This window comes from Leptosomus discolor, chromosome 3 (genome assembly GCF_034619465.1).
Source record: "Leptosomus discolor isolate bLepDis1 chromosome 3, bLepDis1.hap2, whole genome shotgun sequence".
In the NCBI taxonomy this organism is placed as follows: domain Eukaryota; kingdom Metazoa; phylum Chordata; class Aves; order Leptosomiformes; family Leptosomidae; genus Leptosomus; species Leptosomus discolor.
Genome location: NC_141393.1, coordinates 23,030,667 through 23,058,368, shown reverse-complemented (window position 1 = coordinate 23,058,368; position 27,702 = coordinate 23,030,667).

The window sequence follows — 27,702 nt, the reverse complement described above, 5'->3', positions numbered from 1 at the left end:
TGCAAATGGGCTATTGCAGTTGTGCCAAGAGGCACAAATAAGTCTTGCCAGCTAGCAAGCAGCACTTTGTACTACAAATAACTTATTCAGTTGCTTATAAACATCCATAACTAATTTAATATGGTGGGGAAACTTTAAAGCTACCTCATATTTCAGGCTGGATGGGTCATATAAGCAAGATACAGAATCATGTGCACTAAACATTTTTTCTTTTGTTTTTGGTTTGCTTCTCAAAGTTCATCTTTACATAACCTGGCCAAGGTTCAGAATGTACAGTAAACCCTAAGACATCTTCTATCTTTGTGAAGTGCCTTCTAATGATAAGAGCGTATAAGAAACTGCTCTTCTGCTCCTGCTTTGCTCTTACTATGAGAATGCTGATGCTGAATATTTTTGTGATTAGCAACTTCAGAATTAAGCTTGATGTACTTAAATAACATATTCCTACTGCTTATGAATACAGAGCCCACAGAATATGCAGGAAGATTTAGAAACCTGAGTGTATGTGCACAAATCTGAGACCTGTAAATATTTGGTCCATTTACCAAATATATTACTCATTCTGTACCCGGTAGAGACTTGATTCATGATATGCTACTAGTTTTCTTTATTTAGATTTAAAATACTAAGAGACACCTTTTTGAAATTATCTTTAAGAAAACAGTAACTAAAACCTCATTAGCAATGCAAGCATTCATTCAGAAAATGAAACAGCCATCCACTTGTAGACACTCCTTATCGCTGCCTTCATCACATTACTCCACTGCAGAATTCCTCCCCAGCTCGTGCCTTCACAGTATTATGGTAAAATTACCAAATTTACATTACTGAAACCATGGTGGAGACCTGTTTCCAGGAAATCTCATGGAAAATGCCCTGCCAGCTTTTAGAGTACAAGGAATCGTCCCTGGATCCACTGGGCTAAGTGCTGTGCAGCAGTTAGAGATTTGTTCATTCATTTTTAAAAGAAAATAAATGTTGATAAAGATCCTAAAACTTTTCATGACTGCTCAGTATTGAAAAAAATCGCTGAAGACATCATTATAAAGACTATTGTTGTTGCATTTTTTGCTTGTTTTTAATTTGGAACTGCTTGTGTGAAATTATAAAATGTTTTGAGATGCATTGCTTTTGAATTATTAATTTCAACTAGTCTCAGTTCTTCTTAAGTAGTAAATCATGTGATATTTCTCTTCTTTTCTTGTACGGTTGAAACAGAAAAATGACAACAAATAATCATTATGAATGATATTAAGTTGATCGAAAATGCTAAATATTTGATTAAAATTTTAATGTTTGCTTAAGAACAAACCCACTGAAAGTCCTGTTGCTATGACCACCAATTTCCACAAATATTTAGTGATGCTTGATCTGTAGTGTATTGAATAACATGAAAAAGATCGGTGCATCATATTCTTCTAATATGAAATTGTGGATTACAAACACTGATGCTAGAATTCATCCTGAATCAAGAACTTGGGAACTTTTCCATCAATACCCAGTAGCTTGAGGTTATTTATTGTCTTCTGTGACTGCTGATACGACTTAACTCACTGCAAACCAATCTTGTGTTTCACTATTACTATCATTATGGTGGTAACACGGATCCTAATCTCCTGTGAAAATATCTACAAAACTTTTTAGTTTTCCTTAATGCTCTGCTGTGCCAGCCTTATATTCAATTTTGGAATTTTTTGGATGATAATGTATGATATGTTGGTTTTTTTTCCCTACTTACATAAAAGCCTCCTTATTTTGTGCTTTCAGTGCTAAGGGCACTAGCTCTTGTTACAGCAAGGCTTCACGTTACAGTTTGATCTGAGAACCTCACATCTGTGGTGGTAAACATGCTTGTATATTTTCACTCTCATTCTCACCATTACACGTAGATGTATCTCCAGGAACATTTCATGACTCTCAGGGATTATTTTCACTTGTTATTTTTTGCAAGACTTGTTTTCCTTGCGATATAAGTGTGGAAAAGCACCAATGCACAGGACTCAAGCAGCTTTGCTTGCAGTCTTCCTACAAAGTAGGCATTACAAGCATGAACTTGAACTCCAGGTTAGAAAGTGTGCAGGGTTAAAGTTTGGTGGAGAAGGGTTAGGAAGTTTTTTCTGTGGTGGGTTCAGGCTAATTCCCACTGATGTAGGGTTTTTTTTTTTTCCTAACTTAGAGAAGAGTCAAAGCAGTGTAAATGAGAATCAGGTATTAATTTTACCTGTATCTGGAACTATCAATTACAAATCCCTCCTCAAACATATTTAAACAAATAAAAATAATCTCCTGCAAAGACAGAGAGGAAGAACTCTTCATCAAAGCTCTGTACATCTGAAAATACCTCAACTCTGTCCCATTCAAGATTCCTTGTAATGCAAATAATCATCTTTTCAAGGCGTCCATCAGGCCAGTTTTCACCTTAACCAGACCTGACTTTGAAGTCAGCTCCTCAGAGCAATGAAATTCTCAACTACAAATACTTCCATATTAATAATTTATTGAAAAATCCCTGAATCTGACACAAGGACCTTTCTCTTCTCTTACCCCTATATTCCTGCACACCCCCCCCCACACACACACACTCCCACAACCCCCCATCTCTCCTTAGACTATTTTGGGCAAGTAAATGCAGCTTTTCACTGAAATGCAGTAAAATCCCACCCAGACAAAACTGATTTCAATTGAGTGACACCCGTGTAAAACTGCAGTGAGTCAGGAAGTGAATCAGAAGGCACAGATCTGAGAGAGAAAGAAAGGCACAGCAAATGAATGATGTAAATTGGATTAGAGTGATCACTTTCTAAAGAACTTGCTGTCAGAATTATGGAAGAAGTATAGATGGAGCAAACACAAATTAATTCAGTAAGGCAAGGAGAAAAATATGCTATGCATCATCAGCCCTTTATTACTGAATTTACTGAAATACAATTCTGAATTTGATTATGTTATATGATTTTCTTTTCTTTTGGCTTTTTAAAATGAACAAAATCTAAGCTACGCAATGGCAAGACATTAGCATGGTGGGCCTCTGGGTCATATTCTGAGATCTGGGACTCACTTGATGTGTGATTGGGCAAACTCTATAACTGTTTGGTGCTTCAATTTATCTGCAGAGAAGAATAATAGAGCTTCACTGCCTCAAAAAGGGTGCATTAGCCATGTTCATTTTGTGTTTATTAAGTGCCTTGAGATTCTGGTATGAAAGCTGCAGTAAGTTCAAAATATTATTATCCCAATAAAAGTGAATACACTTTTAAAAGTTGTTGGGAGCTGCAGTTATGCTTATTTAGTGTCAGGAAAAAGCAACCACCTTCCAAAATGAAATAATTGTCTTTAGGGTATTTCCAGTTCAGTATCTCCTCTTTTACCCCTTCTTCCCCTCCAATTGTGCTGTCTCTGTAATTTACACATTTCAGAATGTTTTTACTGCCCAAGACACCACTTGATAACTAAAAGCCACATGATACCACAGCAAAGTAGCCAGTGAAGTGAAACAGAGGCTTCCTATGCCTGTGCATCTTTCGCACCTTGTGGGAACTTGTCCAAAACAAAACATACCTCAAAAATAAAAAGATAAATAAAAAATAACCACCCTAAACAATCTCTCATCCCTGAACCTAACATCATTGCCCGACAGTCTCTGTAACAGTGACAGAAGCTTTCTTCAACAAGATTTTTTATTAATCAGTGGCCATTCATGTAATGGCCTGTGGTTTTTGATTCAGCTACTGTGGAAAGAATAAAAAACAGAAATAGGGACGTGGAGGAGGAAATTTATTAACTCAGAGTTTCACCAGACATCAGAGTAAATTGTCATGATTTCACCATTATGCTAACTTTCAACTGCACATATCTGTGGGCAGAGTCACAGGGGCTGCTTTTCTAACTGCCGTTTATAAAGTTGTGGTCCAGGTCAACTACCAGCACTGCAGCTTACCAGGAACATGTAAGAAAAACAAATGCAAATATTACACCTCATGTTCTTAATAATCTCTTGTTAATGTGGAGCTGGAGTGTGTTGTGTAGGAGCTGTTATTGGTGAGCTGGGAACAGCTGCCTGGGCTTGGTCTGCCCTGTGACTGCAGGCTGCAGGCCCCAGATGTGGTGTGTAAACTAGTGTGAATTACACAATCACAGGCAGGGCCTGAATTAAGAGTTGCAGAACTTTCTCTTTTGCAACACAGACGAGGATGTGAGAAAGTGTGAAAGTGTAAATTAAAGTCTCCTATATTAACCTGCACCTTTGCCAAGTAAGATGAGTGAACTTTAGACTCCTTCACACTCACTTAGACTCAATCACACCCACTTACCACTATTCAACTCACCCTTTCTTGACTAGTGTAACAAATATGTGATGTATCCCCTGACAGAGCAAAATACCTTCTTCAAAGGAGCAGTCAGCATCCACCAAATCCAGAGGCTGAAATTACTCACATGTAGCCTATGGATGTGAGTTTTTTGCCTAGAATGAAGATTGTGTTTTAAGAATACCCTGCCCAACACTTTCTAAAGCTCCTGTGCAGGCATACTATCCTGGCTGAGGTGAGCTGAGTTTATTTTCCCTTCCAGTCAGGAGTGCCATCATGATACATCGTTTGTGAGGGAGATAGAGCCTGACACTGGATTGTGATCAAGTCCTATTCATCTTATTCTGCCAGTGACCAGAGGAGATTATGCATACAGCCTTTTCCAGAGGCTTTTGTGTAGGACAGCATTAGAAAGCAAAGCAAAGCAAATTTAGCCAGATAATTGCATCAAGCAGTGAGGAGCTTTCTGCTTTCATAGAGAAAACAAATCAAATGGGTTATGTTCATGTTCCAGTTTGAGAATAATCAGCTTGACCTCAACATTTTATTACAAAGAGGATGTACTTGGCTCAAAGAATCTTTCTATTCCTGTTTAAACGTGAGCAACACAGGAGGAAAGGAGAGTGGAGTTTGCACTACTCTTTTTATTAATGTTCTATAGATTTATTTTGACTTTTTTTATAAGCAGCTTTGTACCCAGATGTACACATGAATGACAAGACATTGCTTTTTCTTTGTCAGGAAATAGGAACTAGCTTGTAAAAGCAGGCCCAGTGAAGAAGTGACAGTACTTGTACCCAATCTTCTCTTGAGGCTGACAACACTAAGCCTGGTTTACAAGTCTACCTCGGCTCCTCAGGGTGTGGGTAATGTAATTTTAATCAGCCTGTGCACGGTGTGGTCCCAAAGGTCTTTCTCAGTTTTCACATCTTATGCTTCTGAGGCACTTTGAATATTCTTTTGGTGCCAATCCTTGTTTCCAGAAAGAGAACCAGAGGGTTCCTGGGGAGGTGTTTGTAACACACTGCAACAAACAAAAGCATAAGGTGCATTAACTACTTCAGGAAAGACGAATTAGTTAATAGGGCCTTCCAAGGAAAGTTCACGTCTACTTCATTACATTACCTTTCATTTGTATGTAGATGACACTTCGAACTGTTTCTGTTTACTCTTTCTCCCCCTCTCACCTGATTGCCTTGTACAAAAAGACTAACTGATGGCATTTTCTCAGATGGATTAATGAGAAGCTATGAAGAATCACTTTCAGATGTGGTACCCCATGCCTTAGCTCATGTAATTGCATAGTTCACATGAATTACTTTGAGTTGATGCTGACAAAGAAAAAGCGAAATCCAGTTCAGAAGTCAGTGGGTGGCACCTGAGCGCAACAGGAATTTCTCTGAGGAAATTGCATCTGACAGTCTCTTTCCTACACCCCACAGGCCTATGTGAATGAAGTGGTTACCCTGTTTTCAGGACAGCAATATTGAAGCTGAGGAGGCAATGCCAGACACCTACATTTCCCACTTCTCAAGAAAAATACAGATAAAAACAGTGGAGCAGCACTGTATCTGGAACTATGTTGAATAGGGTAAATGATCCCCTCTGAAACACAATAATGTATGCACACGTTATTGTTTGCCCCAAAGGGCTATGGGCACCTCTCTTTCCATACACAAATGGAATGGGGTAAAGTCCGGTGCAAGAGTGGTAGATGGGGAAGAATTTGCACCACTACCTCTCACCTTTGTTCTGCCACCTTTGCTTAGCTGAGGAACAGCATTGAAAAGAAGAATCACGGTCTTAATAATCTAAAACAATTAATAAAGCCCTGTACAGTCATCAAACATTCAGCCTTTCCATTGGGATTTAAAAAAAAAAAAAGTTGCTGACCTTTAGCCCAAGCTTTTCTCCTCTGTTTGCTTTGTGGATGTGTCATTAAAATGTTGTTTTAAACACCAGGCTGAAAGGTGAAACGGTACGGAAGATATTCACCCGTCCTGAAGAATGCAGTGAGTCAATAATGATCCATACCAGCAGTAATGAGCCATTTCTGCTCTCATCAGCCTGAGCATTCTTAATATTACTAAAATGATGTTGACTGTAAGAGGTATAAAAAGGAAGGAAAAAATGGGGACACACCACTAGAATATAAGAAAGCAGAAAAGATTAAAGCAAAAAGGAAAAGACTTTTGATGGCAAAGAATTTCAATTAAATGATTTGTAGAAGGAAAACACAGTTGGATTTGCGAAAAATCCTTTTATGTGAGGGAAATTTAGTCTCTTGTTTTTCTGAAGAAAAAACTTTAGAAGTGCCCTCTCTAGGCAACATTTTTATTCACCATGCTACTTCGGATTTATAATGAATTTTCTAATACGTATTTCAGGAAAGGGGAAAGTGTGGAGGATGTGGGTAAGTTGTTGAAGAGGTGAGACGAGACAAAAAAGGTAAGGCTTAAGAGTATCTGCCTTCAGGGTGGTCAAAAAAATGCACCTAAATATGGCATATTGTGATTAAACACTTGTACGGACTAAATTTAATTCCACCATACCCAACTGGAGATTTCAACCTAAGCAGTAACTAAACCTAGGTCAAGCAGATTTGCCCACAACTCTTCCACGCACTGTTTAGTGCTGTTGAATTAGCCGAAGAGCTCTTCCAACTGTAGGGACCATGTGTGTTATGCAAATGCCACTTGGTCGCTTTAAATGAAAAGGAGAAACAGCAGGACTTGAGGGCCACTTTGTTTTCAAATTCCCAGGCTAATCAGAGACCTATGGAGCATTTTGAGAAGTGCCCTTGAGAAGCACATGTGTGACTCAGCTAGATTTCACTGTCTCAGCTCAGAGGAGCACTGAGATCCATCTTGCTTTCACTAAGATAATTTTTTTTTTTTTTTGCTTTGAGATTTAAGCTTTATCTGAAGATATCTCATGCTTAGACACAGACTTAATTTTTTGTCTGCCTTCCTTACTTTATCATTTTCACTCGCCTCTTCATGTTTATGTTTTATCTGGAACTGACGCATCTGAATGCAGGCATGGCAGGATCTAATGGAAAGTTTAAATCACTGAAAACTGCATCATGGTTTTCAGGAGATTTCCAATTCAGCAGAAAATATAGAGTAAGACTGGGGAAAGGATTATGTGTTTATAGATGCCTTATCTATAACTATACTGCTATGTTTCTAGTTATTGATCAATAAGATAACAAAAACTGCTTCATTGTATTGGATCAAAAGTCTTGATTATTTCTTTGGAAAGGACGATTTATCCCATTGATTTTCCTCAGTCAGCTGATGTTATAGTTGAAGGATAATTTTTTAGATGACCAAAGAATGTGAGCATTAACAGAAGGGAAATAAACACAGCAATGTAATTCAGGATACAAGGTTTACAACTTCTTTTTCTATTGCTAAATAAATGTTAACAAGGACTAAACGTGAAATTCATAGGTCAGCAGGATTTTTTGCAATATTTTCACTTTTGCTAGTGACTTCTGTATGGGGGGGTCCTAAAGCTCCTTATGAAGAAAAAATTGCTATTCCAGTATCACAGCTCCCCTTGCAAAGTTATTGCTGTGAGCTGGCTAAAGTTCAGGGCTGAAATGCAGCTTTAGACTTTCTAATGAGAGTGCAAGGATTTTTGAAAGTACTGGGTTCCTGCATGATAGCTAATTTTCGGGCAAGTGATACAAGTTTGTTACCTTGAAGCCAGTGTAACAGATTTTTTCAATAGTTTTAGATCTTGTATACTCCTCAAGCTAACCAAAATACTGTTTTTTCAGATGGTAAAATTTCTTATTTTTCTGCATTTTCATCATGGCCTCCTGATGCTGACTTTGTTATATAAGAGAAATGGAGAGATACAGGGAATAGTAGTTAACCTTTCCATATGTCATTTGACAATGAGAAGGTAGGATAGAACTAAACACTACCACATTCTTTAGTTATTCTGGACTGCTGTACTATGGCTTTTATTTTTTTCAAGTGGTCAAAGTAACTTATATACCTTATGGACCGAAAGTGTAATTTAATTAGATTGTGTCATTTATACTTGGAACTTTCACAGAAAATTCAGATGTGGGCTTTTTTTTTTTTTTTTAAAAAAAAAAACAAAAAACAAAAAAAACCAGCTTTGACACCTTTGCTGTCACAAAGCTTCATCCTGAACTATTTAAGATCAATATCTTCACTTAAATTTAAATGGCATTAGGATTAAGTCATAAGCAAACAGGCAGCCTAAGCCTACAGTCATTCTTCTTACGAGTCAGCCTACAAATCAATCTCAATTAGTGTCTTGTCTCCAACTTGTAGAAAATGTAATAACTGGTCAAACATATGTCATCTTTAAGCAATATTTGCCTTTGCCACTTCGTGAGTTAGCACCTTTTGAACTTTGCTGTCTCAACTTCCTGAGCCTGAACCACTAAGGATTAATGCAGCAAGGAATGGTAGCTTCAGTTATTTATATCCTCAAGTATCTATAATTTGACTTCTTAGGGCTACTGCCTGTATCCTGCATTTTTCTTTCATGGGCTACTGTTCTCTTATTACTACATTGGGAGAGAATGCCACTTTCAGAAATGTGTTTTTTCAGATTGTACTCTGTTGGAAAACCTGCTTATGTGTGTCTGTTGTACAAGCGGAAGATTTATTATAAGAAAAGATCCCGCTTACACATTCTTTCTTGTTTCTTTGAAAATAATTTATAATTCTGCAGTTAATTTCATAATTAATTTATTGTGAAGCATTTAAACTCAGCAGAGAAACCCACTTAAATAAATGCTTTTGTTCATAAAGTACTTTAAAAGGTATAATTATTTAATTCTTGTTCCCTAACCCTATAATTTCCCCATCCTTAGGAGTCTACAGTGAAATCATTGCGTGTCATTTGTAGTCTTGACATTTCGCTCCTGCCTTTTAATTTGGAAAAGCAAGTAGTATTGCCACTTACTAACTGTAACAGGTGCAGGAAGCTTAAGTAGGTTTAATAGGAAACAAAGGCAAGAGGGATGTGGATTCACTCAGGCTCTTAACAAAAATGGAAAATTATAATCAGTGTTGCTTTAAGGAAAATAAAACAAAACAAGGAAAACTTTGGTTTAAGGAAGTTATTTGTTCTTAGGGAACAGTAGTTGAAATTGCTATCAATGTGAACATGGTTAGACAAGAGCTTATTTCTCTAGAATGGAAGGATACTCCACTAGCAAAGGAGACAACTTGTGGTATGGCTGGCCCACCCAATACATGGTCCAGTTTTGCGTGGCAAGATAAGTCACTGGCCTTATGAGGGCTTGGCTGTAAAATCTGGAGAGAGAGATTTGGGATACTCTGTTCCTAGAGTCACACTAAATTCCAGGTGTGGAAGGACACATAAGGTCCATCCCAGGTGGAGGTGGGACAGCTTCTCAGTGGCAGACTTGAGAAACAACACTCTTGAACAAATCATTCAGTTTCTAACTACACATTTAACCTCTAATTTGGGGAAGGAAAATGCATTGGCATACATATAAAGACTGATGATTCCTTGTTTAATGCTACAAGAGAGGAAACAAACTTCTGAATTCAGTTCTTAGCTCTCTTTGTGGGTGTTCTGCATGAGTGTAGGCAACTCCTTTCACCTCTGTTTCTTTACCTGTGCTAGTAATGGCAACATTTAAATTAAAAGGAGGTGTGAGGCTGTGATGACTAATACCACCGAAGAGATGTAAGATTTAAAGTGACATATGCATCAGATTAGTTCAGTTTAACTTTAGCCATCTAGATATTAAGTTTTAGATTTCCTCCATACTTAGTGAACAGAGATAGTAATTAATTCCACTTACCTTTGAAACCCTCCTAAGACAGAAAGAATCACAGAGTGGTACCTTAAAGCAGAAGTGTACTTCATATCTTGAAACAAAATTTAGGTACATGTACTTTGCCAGTACATGTTGTATGCCTCAATGGAGCATATAGACCTCAAGCTGTTAAGTGGTAATAAAGGCACAATTTTGCATACCTTTCTTTTCATTCAGAAGTTGTAGTAAAGCAAAAAACTTGTTTGTTTTTTTTTCTCCCATCTCATAAAATGAAAAACATTGACCCTTTGACCATGTTAAATCACTTTAAAGATATTAAACTATTTTAAGAAACAGTTACTGACATGCAAGATCCTGGCCAAATCAGTCTTTGAGTGACATTCCTCTTGCAAAACAAAAGCTGTTAAAAATAGATACCTCACCTATTGCACTGCCAAGGTTGCACTTTTTTCATGAACTACTGTCAAGTCTGTCAAATGGAAACTCATCGACAGTCTGATAGAAAATATTGAATAACTCCTTTGCAACCTCCTGCTCCAAGAAAGCTCAAGGGTCTAGCTAGATTTTGGAACCTGAAACCACTTATCTATGTTCTGATGGTATTTGGTTACATAAACACTTTCTCAGCTCTGATCACCTGTCTAACTACAGGATTCTCATCCAGAATGCAAAAGTGATTTTAATGATAAAGTCAAATGAGAAATTATCAGGTATTGAACCTCTTTTGTTTATACTAGATTCGGTTATGCTTCTTTTGTGCTGTAGCCACTGACTTCTGGATTGCAGACCTGGCTGACTCTTTTGGTCTACGCAGCATGCTGTGATACAACAAGGACACTACCATTCGCTCAGTTTCTGTTGGACAGCCCAAAGTCCAAAATTCCCAAGGTACTAAGTTTGTCTTGTTTTCGCTGATGCTTTTTCAAAAAAAGCTGGTTATGACAAGCAAATTCCTGGTTCAGTTAATTTATGGCTGGCTCTGGACCTGACTTTTGTTCTCTTCAAGGTGTCATATACACGTTGGAGTGCTGATGCACTTCTGAGAATCCAAGAACTGAGGAAGCCAGAATGGAAACTGATTCAAGTTTCTGAACTGATGATTTTATCCCAGAGTTTCCTGGTAACAATGGAGAGAAATGCAGCTTTTTGCAGTTACTACCTATGGTTTAATAAACAAGCTATCTAATAAAAAGTAAGAAAGAGATAAAGAAAAGTCAAATACCACAGTAAGAGGTGAACCCACTTAACAAGGAAGAAATGGGATTTTCAGCAATGATGGAAGAAGAGAGGTAGCAAAGGCAGTAGGAAAGAAAGGTGAAAGGCTTGATTTGACAGTTAATTTTAAAAAGCTGTATTTCCAAAGAAGTCATGTTATTTGTAAATCATCTACATCCTCACCATGAAGCATCAGGGAATTATTTCCAGCATTTAAATACTCTGAAACAGACTTCAAAAACAATGGACTAAATTTTAATAGTTTAAAAGGCCATGGTGTAAAATCCTCTAAGAAAACCATTTTTCCTTCTTTTCTACAACTAAAAAAAACCCCAAAATAATCTAGGGGAATCTGCTGACCACAGAAAGACCTTTCTAGTGCAAGTAGGCATGACTTGTCTTATCCTGCCCATGACTTAATTAATTGAGCTAAATGCTTGTTATACTTAGAAGAATTGTCAAAAATGTAAGTGAAAATGGACAGATACTGCACTGTTTACATTCTGTATTTCTTCCTGCTAGTTTAAAAGAATTCCTATAGCAAAAAGTTAAATTTAATCTTTGATATCTGATAATAATAAATAATGTCAGCTGCTAAGAATTAGCTCTTTTTATGTGGTTTTTCATTTGTCAACAGTTTTTAATTTATCCATAATTTTCAGCTCTTGTGATGTTCTGTTCAGCATTTGGTACCAAAAATTTTGCTATAGATTAAAAAAGCAAAGTGTCAGAACAAAGCTGACGTTAAAGCCTTCAGTCTCAGAGCCAGCCTAACATGAAGCCGCCGCTGTTTATCTGCACAATCTCTTGTTGTCAAGTGTTTCAAATGCCAGAGCTCTTTTAAATACCACTCACATTGCCAGAACCTCATTTAAACATGTATTAGCAAGGTAATCCTTCAATCATAAACTCACCACTAAGACATAAAGGGGATCATTACTGACATTCTGTGCCCTTTTCAGAATTACCCAAGGGAAACAATATAATGATATCTTGGTCTCGCAGTGACCCCAGACTACTCATAGGAAAGCAAAGGAAAATAAAAGAAAATTGTGTCAGCAACTGATTTTTCTCCTCTTTCACCTTTTATTTTACTTTAGAACAACTGGCAAAAGAGTTGCTTCCACAAAGTATCTTTGTTTAGGTGGCTGTAGTTCTAATTAGTTACATCTTTGAGGGGGAAGCAAAGTAGCAGAGTATGACATCTAGTTTAAATTTTGGTCAATTTGTATGATGCTGGGAGGAGATCACTCCTATTAGTTTCAAAATGCCCTGACTGTGACTCCCCCCTCCCATGCTCTTGCATAACTAAACAAGGGGCACAACTAATTGTCAGTTCGAAGCTTGATTTACTACAACAGTGCTGCAGGCAGTAGCATGTCCTGCTGAGATGTTAAGATATAATGACTGTTTCAGTGCCAAATTCAGTATAATATAGAATAATAATCAATAAAATGCATCCCATATCTCAAAAATGTAGCTGAATGCCTCCTACAAATCAGATGAACCTATATGTCAAGCAGATAAACTCACTTGCAGCAATGCTATAACTAATTATCCTGAATTCATAAGAAGCCTCTCTTTGGGCTGCTTGCTTTCTGGTACAGCTTTGTAATAATTCAACTTTTCATTAGGAAGATCAGAGTTTTAAAAATATGCTCAAGATGGCCACTAGGAAATTATATGAAATTGGAATAGTTCCTGTCATCACAAAAGCTTTGGAAATGCATATTGACAACCCTCACAACACCTGGGAAGCAAGGCAGTTATTCTCACTGACAAGTACCCTGGGCAAAAAAGTGAAGTGACCTGGAAGACACTCCCCAGGACCTGTTTGCGAGCACAGGACAAGCTGTGTCAGACATCACACGGAGCTCCCCCAGTCTCAGTGTGGCTCTGGGTGGGGAGGGTAGCTGGCGTCCTGAAACCACCACGGCTCGGAGCAGCAAATGCTCTTTGGAGACTTAAGTAGGAGAGGTGTAACACTGTGCAGAGGTGACAGTAATGCTTCCAGTGCTAGTTGCAGTTGAGGTCTCCTTGCTGCACGGCTCCAGCTTCAGTGGGAACCCAGCTAACCAAAGGCAGAGGCAGGAACTCTGAGCCTGAGAGGCTTCTGGCATCACTGCCTGTGCAGGTATACTCACTGTCACTGGATAGCACTGAGGCAGCGTGGAGGGAGGAGAAATGTCATTTTACAACAAGCAAAATTTCTGCATGAAAAATGATCCTCCTAGGTCCCATGTGATGATAGTTTGATAGCTGAACAGGTATGTTTCTTTCTCACTGTGCTTTGCTGCTTGTCTCTGTGAGCAGGTTTCTGTTTGGGGGCCCATTTCACTGCTACCGTAAATCTCTTGGAACTGCTCAAGTTACCTCAGGGAAACATTTGTCACCATGATCAGTTGCAAGCTGTAACTGTGTGTAGTGCTCTGTAGCTTTCTGTAGCATGGAAACCCTGAAAGGATGGCTGCAGTGTTATTCCAGGTATTCAGATCATCGAGACTCCTGACCTACTAGATCTGTGTGAAACTCTGTATTTTTCTCCCTCTTTTTATTTCAGCTACTTTGCTGCCTGTGAAAGTCCCCTGCACCTACTTGTTTACAAAAGAAGTATCTGTAGGAAACGTGTAAACTTTAAAATCTTGTTCTGATCTTGGCGACATTAGTGTCAATATGACGTTATGAATGGAACCAAGCTGAATGATGTAACTGAATTTGCACCACTGAAAATTACATCTACATTCAAACTTTTGAATAATTTTTCATCTTCCTTTCAGGTTTTGAACCAATTATTCCCTTCTGGAGCAGTGTAAGAACATTTGAGACCACAGCTACAAGGAACTAGCTGAATCAAAATGTCCATTTTTCTGTAGCTTGCAATTGACCTAGGCATGAGACCAGAATCATTCACAGAATTTCTGCTATTTGCACTGCAAACAAACTGCTACTAAAAGCAAAAAGCCACAGAAGTGTATTTTCTTGCAGCAAGAAGGAATCTGGCAGATAGAGAGTAGAAACTAGGCTGTGTTTGGCATATGAGGAGTAGAAAGTTAAAAAGCTAAAAGCATGATTGGGTTATAGGTTACAAATACTTGAAATACTACTAAATGTGCACATGCTTGTACCTGCACACTGAGGGAGTCAGTGATCTTTGATATATTTGTGATCACCATTTTCTTCCTTAGTGGAGGGTGGCAAAGGGAAAGGGAGAAAGAAAGGGGAAGGCAAGTATTTAATTACTTTGAAATAAAATCTACCACTATTTTTTGTCTGAGTGACAACTGCAGCTGTCTTCACCCTGAATCTTTGGGACAAACTACTCAGGACGTGTTCAGCCATGATAGGTAGCACCTTATGCTTTTAAGTATTTCCCCTAACTTCTGTTTGATAAACTATGCACAACTCAAAGTGGGTAAATGTCATGGAATCTGACTATCTCATTTTGATAAGTAAATTTTTACAAATAATACCAGGATAAAATAATAATAACAATAGGAAATAATAAAAGGATTTGTAGATAGTTTAGATTTAGATCCGGTTTTAGAATGGTCTCAGTTTTGCTCAGAAATTGACCTACATCATATGCAAGATACAGCCGACCTTTTATACCATTTTCACATGCCTTTGTAAGACTATGCATGATGGTGCATGATACACTCTTAAATACATATAGTTCAATGCTGTTCATCCCACCTGACAGCACCCACAGTACTCAGTGTCCTTAATTAAATCACCCAGCCACCATCGATGCAACAGTTAATTATACTCTTTCAGCAGAGTATCCCCAAACTTTGAGATAATTTTAACTCAGGATTTTCACTCTATAGCTTGGGAATCTGTCACTGAAATGTGTGCAGCTCCCAGAATTACATCCTCCTTTTTGTATCCTCTTCTTGGATTATTTCCTGTTTTCTCAATGCAGTAGCAGCTGGAGGCACTCCCGGCGGCTGCACCCTGCACTTCACACAGCTGCCTCCATGGCTTTTATTAATGTTTTCCATTTCTCATCCTGTTTTCTCACTGATGACTCTGGCAAAAGACACACTCTCTCTATTGGAGTAAAAAATAATGCAAATCGAAAAGACCCATCTCAAAATAGCTAAAAGAGGCTTCGTAGCTCAGATGCAGGAAAGCAAAATTACTGCCTGTTGCAGCATGTTCATGTGCCTTAGAATAAGTTGTAGGTTAGAAGGCACCAACACAGATTTTTTCCTACTGCTATTCTTTAAAAGTCCACCACGTGAATAAGGATTCCCTTGCTCAGTGGTACTTTACTGGTAAAGCAAGCTAGTGGTAGGACCACTGCCTCCCTCCAGATATCACTGCCCTCCTAAATCCTGAGTCTCCGGACAAAGGGCAACGGATTGAGCCATCAATAAATCCACATCAGGTCGGAGTGTGCAGAATCTAATAGCTAATTTCATTACATTGCAGTGACAAGGCGCAAGCCGTCTGGTTTGAGGAATGGGATTGATTTCACCAAGGCAAGTAAAACCAAATGTAATATTAATCAATAATCCGAGACAAATAACCGTAAGCCTATTAACTCGATTTTTAATTCTGAGGAACATTTTGTCATTAGTTGGAATTCTGGACTGATTTCGTCCTTGTGAGTAATGCATTTCAGGAAGACCTACTTTGAGTTTGCAATTATTCTTTTAGAGGCAATAGTCTGTAAATGAAGGGATTATAGACACAAACAAATCCATTCATAATTAGTCTTCTTCTTTTTCAACAGGTCACTAACAATGAGTAATGGCAGCCATTTCTTGAGTCCCATTTAGTTAATGGAATCATACTCTTGGTTTGTTTTTATAATATTTAAAAAATTTATTTCTGCCCCACCAGTCTATCAGGCAGCAGCTGCCATATCAAGAGTCTTTGAAGTGGTTTTATTTGAGATGAGATGGAATCACTGCAAAGGCAGTCACATTTTATATTCAAATGCACCTTCTTATGGCATTTGGGTAAGTTGGTCATTTTGACTTCTATAAATCAACTCTAAAGCCGTAAGTGGCTGAGGTTAAGGAATCTATCATCCCTGGAAGAGTTCTTCTAAAACTGGTGCTTATGATCTGCAGATGCTCTTGGAAAGCCTCAGGTATATTAGGAATTTTGAGGCATGGTGGAACATAGACAAAGGATTGGGTTTGTACATCAAACAATATCTTCAACAGACTGGTTACAGAGAACAGAGGTTTTACTGTCTTTGCTTGATATAATTTCCAAAATGTGTGTTTCTGTGTCACCTAGGAAATCCCAAAGATTAAGCAAAGTGCAACATCATCTTCTTCAATTATAGCAAACAGCCAGCATGTGCATGTGCTAGCAATGCTGCAGATAGAGAAGAAAAACAGAGAAGGGAAATCCTGAGTTAGTGGGTGCAAGTGGGAGATGGGCCTCCTCTATTGCTGCCTTGTCTTGATGAAAAATGAAGAGAAAATGTAGCCTGCTTTTCATGCCATTGAAAGGAAATTACATGATCTAAGTTATTACTCGTATTCTTCTATAGCTGCTGCTGTTGTAGCAGTTGTATAAGCACAGAGCATATTCCATTTACGCCAGCTCTCCCGATGTTCATCGGAAAGGCGCGTATGTGTGTGTGTGAGAGAGGGAAAGTGGCAAGAGCGTACCAGATTAATTTTCGTTTATTTCAGAGAGTAGAGTAATATATTCTTGATAAAAGGGCCCCTGCAAAATAAGAGATGATTACAGGGCTCCACCATGTGTATTTTTTTCCATGGCTTCCAGAGTCCAATTCCTGTGGTGTTCATGATGTAGCATAGCAATTTGTTGTCTCATAGATGGTAAGGTTGTTCAGTGACAGCTGCGGCCTGTTGTAAGGTTCAGCTCAAACCTCTAGCAGCCAGGAGCCTTGCTGAAAAGGGTGACTACCTACATTTGGCTGAGGAGAGCTGGCAGATGTTAGTACATTTTGCCACAAATCTCAAGAGTGTTTTCTGGAGGGAACATGGGAAAGTACAAGAGATTTAAAGAAATAAAGTACAAGTTGATATTTGGACACTTTATTTTCACAATCTTGTTAAAAATAAAAAAATATGATCAATATAAAACACAAGATAAGGAATAAAAGCTTAAAAAAGAACGTGAAGGCTAATGACTGCCACTTTTGTCTATAAAAGCAAATGTATTTAATTTATTATCTTCCAAAAGCTCTACTCAATTGCAAGATGTGTTGTTGGTGTTATTTTCTACACTAAAAAGCTCATGCCACTTTTCATTGCTTAGAAGTGTGAGACAGCCAAACACTCTGTGTTTTGAGGGTTTTTTCCCTGTCTTTGTCTGGAACAGCAGAAGCCTTCGGGAGCTGGGAGCTGAGGCCTGCTGCAGCTCTTGGAGAGGGAATTATCATCAATGTGATGCCCTTGGGTGGCAAGGAGAGCATGCTGAGAGACTGAGCAGCTCCTCCGAATTAGCTTTTGAGAGATGAGTATCTCTGTGGATTTGCTTGCTTGCTTGTTTGTTTGAACCTTTCATGACTCCAAAGCTGGATGTCCTATGTTTCCCTTCCCCATACCGATTGATCCTCTTCACAGATGTTCAGTTCCCATTAGTCCTACTATTGCCTCAAGCAACTACTCTTCTTTGGAATTGCTGTCTTCTCTTTCCCTCCATTCAAGGAGAAATCTGAAACTTTTCTTGTTCTACAGGGTACTTTTCAGGAAAAGCTTAAACTTCCAGCACCTGACTTTCTTTCCTATAAAATGACATTATAAGGTACTTTCAGTATTAGGAAGCTCCAGTCCAGGGCTACAGTTTGTGGTTTGTACATAATTCTTGAATTTTCTGTAAAGGCTTGAAGGATTTCTCAACATGAAGCCTGATGTATGGGCATTCATCTGTGTGTTTTTTTCCCCACCAGTACTGAAGTCTCTTTGAAGAGCAGTCCAGTGATACAACAGTGATCTGCAGTGAGCTTTTCTGGAGGCAAGGAACTGAGATTAAGATGTGTAGTGAAGTGAAAAAACATAAATGTTAAGTTACCTGACACATGACTTAGTGGTTTAAAAAGATGGTAGGGAGAAGCATTTGAGCCTTTCAGAAGCTGAAAATCAACTGTCTCTGATTCTATATAGTATTTTGCGAGATGTCCTAAAGCTGCCCATAGTCTAGATTCAGTTTCCATTCAGTAAGGGAAGATGCAAGCACAGCTTTCTCTATATCCAGAGGCTTCTTTTGAAGACTTCATTGTCCCATAGGACTGATGATAGCTAAGATATTAGTTTAGTGGTAGCTGGCTTCATATGAGCATGTTCAGTCTCTCTGGCCACAGGCTGTCCTTGGAGTTCCGCATGGGCAGACTGGCAACCAGTCAGAGCATAAGCTATGTGCGAAGCTTCTCCTTACTTGAGGTGCTAGCAGTGGCATATAATCCCCTATTGGAATTAATGTTTTTTTCTTTATGCAGCCAGCTCTTAAGAAGAGAGATCTTGGAGCAAACTAAACTATTCTTAAATCAAACCAACAACCAAACAAAACAACAGAATTAAAAAAATAACCCAAGAAAACTCCTTCCATCGGGAGCTCAGCGTGTTACACTCAACATGCACAAAACAATGGTCTGGCACTTCTGCTAAAGGATGATGTACCAATTTTCTACTGGGGCACAATACATACAGTAAATGTCATCTTGCTTTCAGGAAAAAATATGTTGTGTGTTACTTTAAAAATTAATTAACCAGCTACTTTAATGCCAATCTCCAATCTTCAGACTCTAGGAGCACACTTTGTCATCTAACTTCAGGTAATTTGCAGCATGGACCTCCCCCCTGGAATTAGTCACCTTAGATTCCACTTGCACAGAAAAGAATTAGGCACTTTTTGATTCTTCTTTGACCTATTTCAGATATCTACATTGCATTAAGTCGGATATTTACATGCAGCTGCAGGAAGTTCGTTGCAGAATCTACCATTTTTAATGAATACAGCACTAAAAAGCCTCTAAGCATAGAAACAATGTAAAGGATGTCTTCTTCACAGCCTGTTTTATTTTTGAAATCCTCCTGATGCATTCTTTTGTGCAGCCTGTGCTGGCTTATTCAGATGTTGCCCATCTCAAAAATAAGCCGAAAACTCAATGACATTTGCCTTCCAGTTTGTATTTCTTCTCCGAGTGCAAAGAGTAATCCAAATGCCAGCACAGTTGCTCTTATGATTATCAAGGAAAATGATATTTCATCAAATCAATTATAACAATTCTTTTCAACAAGGACAGAGAAAGCATTCTGCCGCCTCCCTAGAAGACTATTAAGTAACAAAGAAAACGTTAAAGCCAAATAATCAAAACAGGGCTTTAAGTTTGTGAAATCACTATAATTAGGACTAATACACAACACTGCAGTGGGTGTCTCTTTTTTTTCCCCTCAATTATGTTTAATGAGAAAGGATGGACTTTTAGTTAATGATAATATGGGATCATTCAAACATTTATTATTAATTAGCTGAGTATAACTGAAGATATGTATATACATAGAAGTTGGAAGAAGAGTTTTGTTTTGAATATGATTATTAAATTTCAAAGTATTATGACAACAATAAGAAACATCCCAGTAATCATTTTGCTCTGGTGTGGTTAAATGCAAAGACAGCAAATTTTTCATTGTGGAGAAAAGCAGAAATAAACACAATATTGATCTGCCTTCCTCAAATTTAGTATTGTGAGTATAAATACACACTAAAGCAAATAACTTAGAATTTTGTAATAATCTGGAAGGTGTTTGTGCATAAGAGAGTGAAATTTTTTATAGTATTTGCAAATACGTCAGGGTGAGTTAGTCATAGGAAACAACTAAAGATGAATATTAGAAAAATTTTTTTTAGCATTGTGGTCATATGGGGTATGTGACTGAGTCTCTAAAAGGATGAAAACACAGCTGGACCTTTCAGACTGAGCTCAGTAAAACAGTAGAGAATCTACAGCAGGAACCAAGGCCTCACTGCCTCAAAGATAAGAGATACGACCACCCAGGTACAGCTTGACAAGCATACAGCACCAATCTTGCCTCTATCATGTTTTCTTTTCCAGCTCATCCATGTTTGAAAAAAAAAAAAAAAAAGATAGGGTGTGGTACTGTTGGTACTTAATTCAATTAATTCAAAGTTTCACAGGTCTCCAAGTGCAATATTCAAGTCTTTAGCCTTGCTAAGCTTTGCTCAGTTCAACACAGAATTTTGAACAGTGGGAGAGCTGTCAAAAGTGTTTTAATAATAACTTCGAGATGATCTAATCTCCAAGGCTATCATACTTCCAAAAATATGTCAGATTATCTTTGTGGGTGCTCTAATCCATGTTAGCTTGGAAAAACGCTATTATGCCAGCCTTGGCTGGCAGAAGCTCAGCCATATCACCTGTCCACATGCTCTTTATTATCAGGAGATCAGGAACTGGAAAGGAACAAGCCTGTAGATGGCTAAGTGGCTATCTGCCATACAGCAAGCTGGGAAAAGGAGAAAAAGATCAAAGAGTAAACTTGAGTTCACAATTCAGGCACACCTTGCAAGTCCTGTTCCCCAGAATTTTGTAATCGGCTTTTTCTTTTACACTTGTGGAAAGAGATTGTGAAGCAGCCATAATGTCAGATAAGAAGTCTATATTCCTTTAATAAGAAAAGGGACTGACTCTCTACACTGTCTTAAAGAAAAAGGGCTTTACTAGGTAAGATCAAAAATAGTCCAATCCTGGATTCATTTTATTACAGTGGGCAATAGTAGAAACATTAGAAAAAAGAATAGAAAAATGAGATGTAAATAGCAATAATTTGCCCAGGTGATTAAAGCAACAAACTGCCCAATACAGAATCAAGCCCCGAACTCTCATACTGAGGTATACCAAAAACCTCCATGCTGGTCATTCAGATCATACATAGCAGTCAGATCTTTTTTTAAATTCTAAGGCAGTGGGATTCAAACACTGAAATGGACCCAGGAGCACTGTAAGTCATTTGACAACCAAGAACTATCATTGCAGTTTACCTCATGTGCTTAAAATTAATGTGCACTGTTATTTACTGAATAGCCCATCAGTGTATGCAGACGTTTACAACAGCCAAGACATGCCAACAAATTAGCAGACTGTCTCTCACGAGGACATTCCACTATACTTCTGATTTTTGTGTTTGCTTCAGTCTTTCCAAAGTCTTCCATGCATATTCCTCCTTTTCTTCTTCCCTCTTTCTTCCTTTTAGTATTTTTTTAATGTAATTTCCTGAAATACCACATTCATTATCACCTCTGGGTAATGCCTTCTGTGACAACCCAATGTATTTACAACTCAGGACTTCACACTTTTCATATTTGTTGCTGTCCTACTGTCCACTTACCAGTGCTGGATGCACCAACGTTCTTTTTCACCATAGACCCAAGTGACTACAAAACCCCAGATTTTTTTTGGTGAGGGGCGGGAATTAGGCTGGTGCTGATCTAGCTGCTGTGCAGGAGAGGGCTTCCTTTGCCTCAAGAGAAATAAAGTAAGCTGGAACGAGATACACATTAAAAATTCACTCTGTGAGAGACAAATTGACTTAGCAAATAAAGACTTTCACCTCTAAGTCACCAGTTCAAGGTCAGATTCTGGTGCATGTCAATAGGGACTTAAAAGCTTTACCACCCTGTGTCTGCTCTGCAGTTTCAAATTTAAAGAAATTACAGTCTCAGGCTAGTTTCTCATAAACACCACCACCACTGTCACTGCTAATTGGGCACTTGCTGGAAGCATTGGCAGAGAAGCAAAAAGACTCAATGAGCCATTGACATTGAATTCACCTTTCATTGCTACATGTTCAGCAAGGCTCTTTGCTGCCGGCTTTGTGTCTGGTAGGTAGAGGTAGATCTAGCAGAGTCTATTTCTGCTTTCTTATCTTGCTCTGGGAATCCAGCTCTGTGTCTGCCTTCTATAGCTAATGCATCGTTGTCACTTAACATAATTTTGAAGGCGGTAATAATCAAAGAGTAATGGGCAGGAACTGTGGGAAAATTTTGGCTTAATGTCAAGGAAAACTTTTTCAGAACAATATACTTTGTTTTGATCAACCTGTGTCTGGCACAATCTGGCTGGCTCAAACTCTAGACATATCCCATGATAACTGAGGCTTGAAATAAAATAGTAACACAGCCTTTTGAAGAAAGGCCTACTCCTATAAATTATATGAATAAAGATGAACTTATGTAGCATGTTCTGAACTGTAACTATCCCCCAGGAGGAGTCTTCTCTGTCCGTTGTTTCTCTCTAATTACAATCCAACCCTATCTGCTCTGTCATTACCAAAGGAAAAAAAAAAAAAAAAAAAAGAAAAACACAAGTCCCCCCAAACTCAAAAAACCAAGTCCACTTTTCATTTTATTATGAAAATGGGTACCTATTTTATTTTTTATATTAAAGACAGAAGCAAATTTAGACTCTCAGAATTCAGAACACCTCTGAAGCTTTAAAATTATATACACTTTTTTGGTAGAAGAACTTATTTTTACAAATACTTTTGTTATGCAGTGAAAGTAATTCCTCAGGACAGGCAAAATCCTAAGCATACAAAGCTCAAAGTCACATTTTAATTTTAAGGCTTCTGATTGTTCAGCCCTAAATCAGTTTCTTTTATAATATACATGGAAAAATTGCTAACCAAACATCAACCCAACTTTTTGAGTAAAGTGCTTTCTAGAGCAGCCAACAGAAAGGATAAAAAATTCATCTTGCATCCCCAGGTCCCATGCTCTTGCATTTGAAAAGACAACTCACTCAACCATAGTCTTCACATTCCTAATTTTTTTTTCCACACAAGAGACTTCTGCATTGGATTTGATCTGACCACTGTTTTGTGGGAGGTGGGCTGGGCAGAGAAATCAACAAAAACAGAGTAGAGGATTTTTTGTTAGGAAGGAATATCAGGGAAATATTTAGTTTGTGACTGACAAAAGGGTTTAAATAAGAGTTCAGCAACAAGTTGTCCAAGACTGCATAGACTAAGGAGTTGACCAAGACAATTTGCTGAGCTGGTATGAACAGTTTGCTGCCTTCAGCTTTCAATCTGTCCTGGCCAGAGACAAATAGGACAGAAGAATAAATGTGTGCATCTGACAGTTCAGTTTATTAGTTTAGGGAAAGGGAGGTGGCCGTGCAGTTATCTGTCACCCTGTAAATGACAATGGCTGAGGAGTGAGGACATACCTTGTTCTGCCAGCCCTGAGAAGCTATGGCATTTACCAACAGAGAGACAGAGCAGACCTCTTACAAAAAAGTTCTTGGCTTATCCGTAGCAGTCATTTATTCTGCCAGGCTGCAACTGGACTGAGTTTTTGAAGGTGTATTTTGAGTTCAGGCATCTTTATGGTATTTATACTTGCATGCTTAAGTTCTTGTCCAGCGCTAAAAACTTTTCAGGGTGTTATCTTTCTGGTACTTCACCAGGTACTTATGCAAGGTGTTATTTCAAACACAAGCTAGCTTTGCTGCATCAACTTCAGTCTAGTAAAACAGTAGATGTTCTACTAGATGGATTTTTGGTTTTCTTCAAGTAAGCAAAAATTCACTGATAATTGCTCAAACTCACACTGCTTTTCCTGTATCTGTTGTCATATAGCAGGTTCACAAATCTGTTCCGTTGTTATAGCTTCTGTTTACTCTAGACATAGCTAATGCACTCTGTATAATCGGTACACAGCTACATTAGAAATACAAAGAGTTAATATATACTTGTCTACATTTAGCCCGTATCCAGGGCTAAACTATAACAGTTGCTCTATCACCTGACAACCCCTCATCAGCCAGGAAAATGGCTGGCCTATGATTCTGTCCCAGCCAAAGCAGGACAATATTAAGCTTGGGGACTATGCCATGAGTATGAATTTGGCACCCTGTCTCACACAGCAAGATATATTTTTTCTTCTGAGATTAATATCTTGGTCAAAATCCAAGAAGGAAATCATTCTAGTACAGAAGCCAAATGGATGCTACACAAATTGTAGATCCTTTATCAAAACCATAAAACTTTTCCTTTTCAGTCATGGCAGGAAAATTTCTTAGACTTTGATCTCCCTTCACATCACTTCCTTGGTTTATGGTCAACCTCTAGAATTCAGTGTCACAGGAATTCAGCAAATCAACTACAGTGGGGGAATTTTTAGATGCTGCATTATGTGGGCTGACAGAGGCAATCATCTTCCTTGGCAGCTTCATACACCAGTAACATATTCCACTGAGACTAGCAATAGTATAGTCTCAATTGCTCAATGTATTCTAAAGCGGAAATAGGTCCTCCTGGAAAGCAATTTCGAGAATGGAACATAGTTATTGTGATTCTAAAAAAATATTAATATGTGATCAATTTTGTTATTATAGGTTGACATTATTAATCACTGGATAGCAAGAATAAGCTGTTAAGAAATACAGCAGATACTTAAGTTGCTTGCGTAAGTACTAGACTTCCACTGTGTTTAAAACTATTTTCTCAAAATTTTGATACTTATGTATACCTTCTTTCTCAAGTTGGCAGCACCCAGCAGGTCTTTTATCTCCAGCACTTCTGGAGAGCTGTGTACCCTATGATATAGTGTCTGCCCTCAGGTCTGCGAGCTGTTCCCTCCTGTCAGGACTGGGTGGGTAGAGGGCTCGAGCTTCCTCTGTGCCTCTTGTTCTGTTCTTGCAGGGCACTGGTGTGCTATAGCCATCCAGGGGGAATTTTTAGTTTATATGATACATCGCATAGTGGGATCCTGTCCACGAGCAGGAATTTTAAGTACTGCATCAAAGTTATCCATGTTACTAATAAGTTCAAAATTTTATAAAACTTTATTCAAGTATTTTATCATGAAACCTTGTAAAATATATTTTTCCTCCCCTCTGAAAGAGTCAGATATCACTTTCTTTATTTAATAATGAAGAAGAATTTGTGACACAGTAAATATTAACACTGTCAGATAAGATGGAAGCCCTGAGTACTGGAATCCGTTTTTCTGCTCAAAACCCTTTCTTAGGCTGGTTTGCATCAGAAGAGCTAAAGACTTTTTTCTGTTTTGACAGGGCACCCTCACTTAACCTGCAGTACGAGTGAAGTGGCAGTCAGATCACTCTTCAGTGTGAATATTAATGAGAACATTCATAATAATCCTTCCCTTTGACAGTGGAACAGGAGCTAAAGTCCAACAGCAGGATCAAACAGGGTGGCATGGTACATGCATCAAACCATCTGGCTAATGCATAGCCTAAGGAAATGAGCCAAAACATTACAGTCAAAACTCTTCACTGGAACAGTAATAACCCATGAGTCCCCTTTCCCTAAAAACCTTGGAGGCAGAACAAAATATCCTGTCAAAATGCATCAGTGCAGTGGAGCAAGAAAAACAAAAACTTCAGACAGTGCCTGTGACCATGTGAAGGTGTTTATATATTTCACGAAGAATTTTTTTCTACTCTTCGTTTCTCCTACTTTCCCTCCCCTGCCCTTTGTGCCTTCCACCTTCACACACATACTTTATCAGGCTCTAACAACTCCTTAGTTTATTCAGTTCAATCTATGTTACATTTAAAGACAGTGTTTGTTCCAAAACTCTTTACGCTTTGCATGTTTGTTCACTGTTGTGTAAGTAACTCAGTTGCTGAACTGACTCCTTCCATTTCCGCCATATGCTGGGAAGGAAAAGATTTATCTGCTCTTCCTAGACATTGAGGCTTAAATATAAATCCAACTACTTTTTGACAATGTTCTCTCCTGATGATCAAAGTGATTCCTCAGCACTGATATTCATCATGATATTGGTACATCTCTGGTAAAAAACCCCATGATGTTCTTTGTGTTAATAACTGAGCTTCCTCTGACAATCTTAGTCAAATTACCACGGTCTGAACAGCCCAGATAATGAGTCACCAACACATTATAGGATGCACTGGACACATTGTTGGGGTAGGAGGAGATAGATAGAGGCCAGCAGACTCCAGAGCTCCCAGTGAGACATTAAAGCCCCTAAAATGCTAAATGTACAACTTTACATAAAGACCTCAGTGCCCATTAATGCACAGTAGTGTTTTCAGTTTGCAAATAGGACACATCCAGTGGCTTTTTAACACATTAGGTGACAGAGGCCAGATGAGGATACATTGGACTTCCAATGCTGAAAATCTAATCACAAAGGATGAACAGGAGAGGTGGTCCCAGGCGAACCTCGTAAGGTTCAACAACGCCAAGTGCAGGGTCCTATGCCTGGGCCGGAGGATCTGCCAGTATTAATACAGGCTGGGACAAGGCATGCTAGAGAGCAGCCCTGTGGAAAAAGACTTGGGGGTACTAGTGGATGAAAAGCTGGATGTGAGCCACGAGTACGCAACTGCAGCCCAGAAGGCCAGTCATATGCTGGGCTGCATCCAAAGAACCGTGGCCAGCAGATCAAGAGAGATGATTCTCCCCCTCTACTCTGCCCTGGTGAGATCTCACCCAGAGTACTGTGTCCAGTTCTGGAGCCCCCAACACAAGAAGGATGTGGACCTGTTGGAACGTGTCCAAAGGAGGGACACAAAAACGATCAGAGGGCTGGACAGCTCTCCTATGAAGACAAGCTGAGAAAGTTGGGGTTGTTCAGCCTGGAGAAAAGAAAGGTTCTCTAGGGGGACCTTATAACAACCTTCCAGTACCTGAAAGGGGCCTGTAAGAAGTCAGGGGGAGAACTGTTCACAATGGTTGTTACCAATTGGACAAAGGGTAATGGATTTTAAGCTAGAAAAGGGTAGATTTAGATTGGACATTGGGAAAAAGTTCTTTAATATAAGAGTGGTGGATCACTGGAACAGGTTGCCCAGAGAGTTAGTGGAAGCCCCATCCCTGGAGATATTCAAGGTCAGGCTTGATGGGGCTCTGAGCAACCTGACCTAGTTAGAGATGTTCCTGCTTATTATAGGGAGGTTGGACTACATGACCTTTAGAGGTCCCTTCCAGCCCAATACATTCTATGATTCTATGATTCTATGAACACGCAAATTCCAGTCTTTCTCCATTAATCACTACCAGGTACAGACTGGCGTATTGAAAAAGTATAGCAGTTTAAGACAGAAGTATTCTGAAGGAATTTCATAATGAGTGTTCAAGATTAGCACTGGCAATACAGGTCAAATTCAGGGCAGTGGTGCATAGATAAAGTATGCTGAGAGGAAAATGTGAATATCCAGATTGTACCTGAAATTGGAAAGTATAAATCCAAATTCTTAAGTTTCAAACTCAAAGTCCTTGTGCCAGTGGGAGTTTTGCAGTATTGTTATCTCTGTTAAGTTTTAGGAGCAAAGAAAAGGTCTCTGAGGCAGGCATATCACTATACAACTAATTACCATATGCTGCTGTAAGATGTGAGACAGATTTACCTGGGACCGATAATGACCCA